We start from the raw sequence: 6,910 nt of genomic DNA on the forward strand, positions 1-6,910 counted from the left end.
CCAAGATTATCTTCTGTGTCTGTGTTAATTGGTTTCCCTTTTCTTTGTTGAAGAGGGTCTGTGCAATCCTTCTGCCTAGTCCGCCATCTTGCCCCGCCTTCACACATAAGTTTTATAAATCTTTTTTTTTCCCCCCTTAATTTTCAAAGAGGTTAGTATTGACTCGTTTTGGAACTTTCATTTTAGATAGAATGTAGATAGCATTACTTCACCCACAAATATTTGTCTTTTCTAAAGTATGTTAATTATGAAACATTTTGTACATATAAATGGAAAGACGCATAAATTATGATGAATGTTTGAAATTTGTTGCTACATTGGTTCATAATGAAAATACAATATTAAATTTGCTTCCATATAAGTTGCTCAGCTGACATGAAATTTAGCATTTTGTAATCAAATTAGTTACATTAATTAAACATCGCATTATACTTATCATGCTTTATGGACAATTTAACATTTTTCTGATTCAGTCTCTGAAATTTCACTGATAATTATTCACTCATGAATAAGTCAATTCTACTTTGTGGTCAACTACCGAATATATCTCTTGGGAAGAATGTGACACTATTCAAGAATGAACATTAAAGTATTTCTTCTGTATGTGTTGAAGAAAAATGAGGGCAGAATTACTGGAACTAAAATCTTACAGTAATCTAGAGTGTTATTAGAGTCCTTTATCATTCATATGAAAATAAGGATAATTCTATTCACATATTGAAATGTAGGGGGCCATAAAATAAGAAATATACTTTTTAGGAAGTTGAATTTTAAGTTTTAATGATGAGGACAGAAAGAGTAGAAGAGAGAAGCAGAGAAGAAAGAGAAAAAAATACAGGAAAAAACAAAAAAAATTAGGGATTTCTTTTCTATGTACGTGTGATTGGAAGATGTTATTAACATTTAATATTCAAATTTATAACTCATATGTATTAAGGTTATCTCTTATTTTTCTCTCAAATGAGAGTGTTCTTTCTTGGGAACAATAAATTGTTTTTCAGTTTGCACTTTTAAAATGTAATGTTAAAATTTTAAATAACTAACATTAAAAAAAATAAGCTTCCATAGTTTAATGACTTTTTTAAAATTATGTGAATTTAATGTCGTATGACTTATGTCATATTTTTGCATGTTTTTTGTAACTTGCTTTTTGAAGGTCTCATTTAGTTATTTTGCATCCCACTTGCTTTAGCAACAGATTATTGTAATATTTAATTTCATGGCTTGTTTGATAAGGCTGTCTCCAAATTACGGCATGTCTAGAACTTGTTGGATCATAATTTTTCTTTCATTGTGAAGAGACCACATATTTGTCCTATATTGGCAGATTTATATTGGCTTCCTGCTTCAACTAGAATTACCTCCAAGCTATTAATTCTGGAGGATTTAGTTTTCTTCACTGATTAAATGTAGTGGAATCTCCATATTTTTCCTTATTTCCAGAGAAGACTGTAACCTTTGCAACCTTATTCCTTTCATCATTGTTTTGTGAATTATACTACTTTCTACTAGAAAATGCTTGACTAAAGGTCTTTTGTTGTTGGCATTGTTATTGTTGTTGTTGCTGTTGTTATTTTTTTCTGTTTACTTTACAACCATATTTATTGCATTGAAAAGTATTATCCGCCCTTCAGGTTTTATTTTCTAAAGAATGTTCTACAACTCTTGGATACACTTGTCTCTTATACGTATTACTCAAGTGAAAGATTATGCTGAGTGACTAATTTGGCTTTCAAGGGTTTATTAAATTGTCTTTTAATAATGTCAGCTTAATTTGTATTAATAAGATATTATTTTCAAAGAATGTATATAAGTTGTCTTATTATATAATTAAAAAAAATCTTATTTGAAATCAAAGACACATGAAGCTTAGAGAAACTCCAATTTATTGAGCACAGGAAACACTGTATTTTTCTAGACTTGTTTACAACGAACAGACTGAACACCGATTTCTCTTTTATCACCTATATATGGTACAATAACAATCACATTTTATCATTATTTTGTTTCATGCTATTTCAGAATATTAAATAGCATAATTTATCTTCTTGACTTGCTCCGTTTTCGACCTGGGCCGGTTCACCCCTCTTTAGGCAACCTGGTGGTCTCCCGCTCCCAGGAGGTCACCATGTTGATGCCAAACTTAGTGCAGACACCTGGTCGGCATAGCGCACTACAGCCCAGAACTCCTGGACTCAAGTGATCCTCCAGTGTCAGCCTCCCGAGTAGCTGAGAGTACAGGCACGGGCCACTTCACCCACTTAATTTATCTTCCTGAATCCATTAGATTAAACATGTAGAAGATATAGTACACAAGTATGGGGACATTCTAGAGCAAAGATTTATTCCGAGATGCAAATAAGTCTGGCTAAACCATGGAGAATATAAACCTCAGGTCATTTGTTTTTCTTCCACTTCACCCTTTTTTTTTTTTTTTTAGAATTAACTTCCCTATATTGAGTAATGAAGAAACGCCTTTGATGCAGTGGTTAAAGCACTCAACCTGTAACCAAAAGTCAGGCATTTGCAACCCACCAGCCAGTGAGAGAACAATGTAGCAATTCCTTCCTTAGACATTTTCCAACTTTCCTATGGAGATGCACCAGAGGAAAATAGAGCAATTGAAAAAAAAAGTTGATTGACAAGATTGTTATAGATTGAACTGTATCCCCCAAAATTGTGTTGCAAATCCTAACCCCCATACCTGTGGTTCTAATCCCACGTGGGAGGAGTTGTCTAAATTATCATGTTGTTGTTGTTGTTAGGTGCTGTCACATCAACTCTAACTCATAACAACACTATGTACAATAGAAAAAAAACACTGCCCAATCATGCACCATTCTTACAATCCTTGCTATATAGTTGAGCCCATCAATGCAGCCACTGTGTCAGTCTATCTTGTTGATGGTCTTCCCATTTTTCTTTGACCCTCGTCTTTTACAAGCATGATATCCTTCTCCAGGGAATGGTTCCCCTCTGACCACATGACCAAAGTAGGTGAGACAAAGTCTAGCCATCCTTGCTTCCAAAGAGCATTCCAGCAGTACTTCTTCCAGGAGAGATTTATTTATTCATTTGGTAGTCCACTGTATTTTCAGTATTCTTTGCCAACACCACATTCCAAAAGTGACAACTCTTCTTCAGTCTTCCTTAATCAGAATCTAGTTTTCACACAAGTGTGAGGTGATTGAAAATATTATAGCTTGGTTTAGATGCACTTTCAAAGTGACATCTTTGTTCTTCAACATTTTTAAAGAGATCTTTTGCAGAAGATTTGCCCATAATAAGACATTATTATCAGGGGCAGATTATTCAAGAAGCTATGTAAGCATGTGCTAACTTGTATTTACTTACTAATCTGTAGTGTTGGTTTCATCACAAAACGTGGGAAGCTGTCTACTACAGAGTAGTAAGTAAGTATATGTAAGCTCCTGCTTACCTTGTTTACTGCATATTGCACCCCTGTTAGCGACTATAAATTTGAAAAGAAGTTTTGAATCTGTAGGAAGGTGTTAGAGGTTTGAGAGAGAGACAGATGTCAACCATGTCTAGAAACAGAATCTTTGATAAGGTGGAAAACAATGTGAAATTATTCTCTATATTAAGTAAGTCCATTCTTTCCTTGTTTATTGAGTAATATGTCCCTGAGTATCAATGTAGGATGTTTTTTAAATCAATATATTTTGGTATATAAAAACGATTAAAGAAGCCAGCAAGCAGAGATGGGGGAGGTGAGATGCCGAGCTACAGGAAGAGCACCCAGGAGCCAAAGAACAAAGACATTCCAACAAAGCTGACAGACAGAAAAAGCCTTCCCCTAGAGACAGTGCCCTGAATTTGGACATCTAGCCTCCTAGACAATAAGAAAATAAATTTTTGTTTCTTAAAGCCACCCACTTGGGTTATTTCTGCCAAAGCTGTCCTAGAGAACCACGACAAAGGCTATCAGAGGAATCTAAATTTCTATTTTGTCTATTCATGGTTAGGGAAAAAATGACAATTTTTATTTAATGATTATGATGTTCATAAAGGTTGTACCATACCATCAACTGCTGGCACAGTAAAAATCAAGGACAATGGAGTTCAGTATTTTTTCAAGAGATTTGTTCATTGTTCTATTTATTTCAGAGTCCAGACATGCACATGTTGACTCAGGTTTTGGTTGTTGTTTATTTCTTTATTTAAGTGACCAAAGTATTTATCTTATCTTTTTTTCCTTATGTAGGAAATGTAATAATAATAATAATAACAATAATAATAACACAAACCAAACTCACTGCTGTTGAGTCGAATCTGACTCATAGCAATACCTCCTTGTGTTTCCAAGGCTGTATCACTGAGATTGCCCAACCTTCCTTCCAAGGAGTGGCTGGTGGGTTTGAACCTCCAGCCTTCTTGTTAGCAGTCAAGTGCCTTAGGCACTATGCTACCAGAGCTTCTACATATACTAAATAAGTTGAATCCACAAAGTCAAATTTTCACTCTCATGAATGCTTTCATGACAAGCCATATAGTCTCTGAAATCACCTTCTCCTGACCTCAACAGTGTGTAACACCACCCAACTTAGAGCATTTTCTCCGATTGATTATCCTACACATTCAATTCCTTCATTTTATAGTACATTTCTCTTCATCATTTGGTGTAGAATTTTCAAGTCCTTCCATAAGAATTCTCAAAATCTGATAAAACAGGTATGGATTGATGCCATTGACAGGTCTATGTACCTTTTAAACATACAGAGATGTATCTGGATCACTTTATTCTTCTAATAATCCTGAAGATAAACTGCATAAAATGCATACATAGATAAATACACACAAAAACACACACACATATCCCAGTCTCAAGGAAAATATTCTTAAATATAATAGAATTCTCCACCAGGAAGGCTGAATCTCCAACTCTAAAGACTTCCTGTTATAAAGGAATTAGTTCATGTAATGAATAGCTTTTATTTACAGCTGCCCAAACTTTTTTGCAAATCTTTCCCTTATTTTAATAGATTTGTACACTGTTATGCCTGACTTACCAGTGTAGTGTCCAATAAATAGCATTCTCTAAATTCCTTATGGATAAGGAATGGATGTGATATCAATTCTAATTTCTACCAGTCAGACCCAACTGTACTTTGGTTGACATGGGATCTATATAAAAAAACAGATTCTGCATAAGATATGCATGTACTGAAAAGAGATGACACAAAGAATCTTACATCCAATAGACATTGTGGTAACATCAGGTTTCTGATAGCTGCAGAGGTTTTAATAAAGTCACATTATAGGATTTTATATGGTAATGAAAATTCTGCCTTTCAAAACAGTTTGTGGTATGATTCTGGTTGTCATTTATTAAAGCTGACTATGAACATTTTCCTCAAGATACATAAATGATTTTGTAAACTATCTAATGTACATTAATTAATTCATGTTTCTCTGTAGCAAATCAAATTGGGTTGAATAATTTACCAGGCGATATTCTATTTGCCATTGTTGTTGTTGTTGTTATGTGGTGTTGAGTTGGCCCTGACTCATAGCAACCCCTCATTGGATTTCCAAAGCAGTATTGCTATGGAAGTAAATTGCCCCATCTTCCTTCCAAGGAGTGGTGAGTTTGAACCACCAGCCTTCTGGTTAGCAGTCAAGTGTCTTAGGCAGTAAGCTACCAGAGCTCCCATTTACCATTATAACTGGTAAATAAAATTGTTTCATGAAAATTGGAAAGGTGGATTGGTAAACTAATCTCTTTAGGTTTTTAAAAGTGCTTCTGAATACACATAACCATGTTGATGTATGATATATAGTAGCAAAATATCTACTTAAATGATCATCTGTGGTTATTGAGTAAAATATATATACATCTATGTCTATCTATCTATCTATCTATCTATCTATCTATCTATATTGATTTGGGTGAAACTTTACAGTGAAAATTCATGTTCCTCTCAATAGTTCATACACATTTTGTTTCATGAAATTGATTGCAATCTATAATGGAACAGCTCTCTTCCCACTTCCTCTTTGTGGTTACGTTTTCCTTGTGTCCTTCTTTCCTTTGCATTCCTGTTCTCTGAGCTATCTCCCTGTGCAAATGTTACTTTCCTGATCTTCATGGTTGATTGTTCTAAGGAGGGTATCCACTTTGTAGCTCTATCTATTGTTTGGATAGAAACCATAGAAGTGAGTTCATTTCCAGGCCTGAAGGGTGACTAGAGGCCACATTCTCAGGAGTTTCATCAGTCCACATCAGATCAATAAGCCTATTTGTTTTTCTTTTTTAAATAAAGGGAAGTGTATTTTGAGCTTAAGGTTTAATTATACAAATAGCTATTGCCATGACGTAATATAGAAGTTATGAGGAATAAAATATTATGGGTAAATTGGCTCTTCTGATTACAATAAGAGCTTAAAACAAGAAAATCATGTTATATATTTTCAGCTGAAGGGAAACCTGTGTTTGAATAAGAACTCTGAATGAGTTAATTTTACTTCAATGTCATGGTGCTGCAAATGTAATAAAATTTATAATCTGTTCTTGTATGTTATCCAATTACTTTATCACTTGGACTAACTACCCCATCAGTTGCCTTATATCAAATAAGCCTATTGATTGAAAAACAATGAAATGTGACCATGAGAATGGAGACATTTAGAAGGAAGGTGGGATGGGATGTACAATGTGAAAAGTGCTCCCACTTTCAAACTATATTAAGCCTCCTCCTCCATTTCCAAAGAAGCTCCACCATCTATGTTTAAGAAGATTGTCCCAATATTATTTGAAGATGTCATGAATCAATTACCTTGAGAAAATAGGATAACTGCTGTCAATTCCCACTTCTTCCAACCTTCTTTGCCAGATCCAAACATGTACAGAAGCCTAATTGTAGTGTAAGGTCTAAAACTAAGGGTCAGT

General features: G+C 34.3%; 1 pseudogene; it reads right to left on the reverse strand.

Moving 5' to 3' along the window:
- The window catches only part of LOC103207052, a 17,819-nt pseudogene extending 16,562 nt beyond the window's left edge, over positions 1 to 1,257 (reverse strand).
- Positions 1,258 to 6,910: the final 5,653 nt, after the last annotated feature.

The sequence above is a fragment of the Orycteropus afer genome, unplaced genomic scaffold (genome assembly GCF_000298275.1).
Source record: "Orycteropus afer afer isolate SDZICR_OR568_19922 unplaced genomic scaffold, OryAfe1.0 scaffold00348, whole genome shotgun sequence".
In the NCBI taxonomy this organism is placed as follows: domain Eukaryota; kingdom Metazoa; phylum Chordata; class Mammalia; order Tubulidentata; family Orycteropodidae; genus Orycteropus; species Orycteropus afer.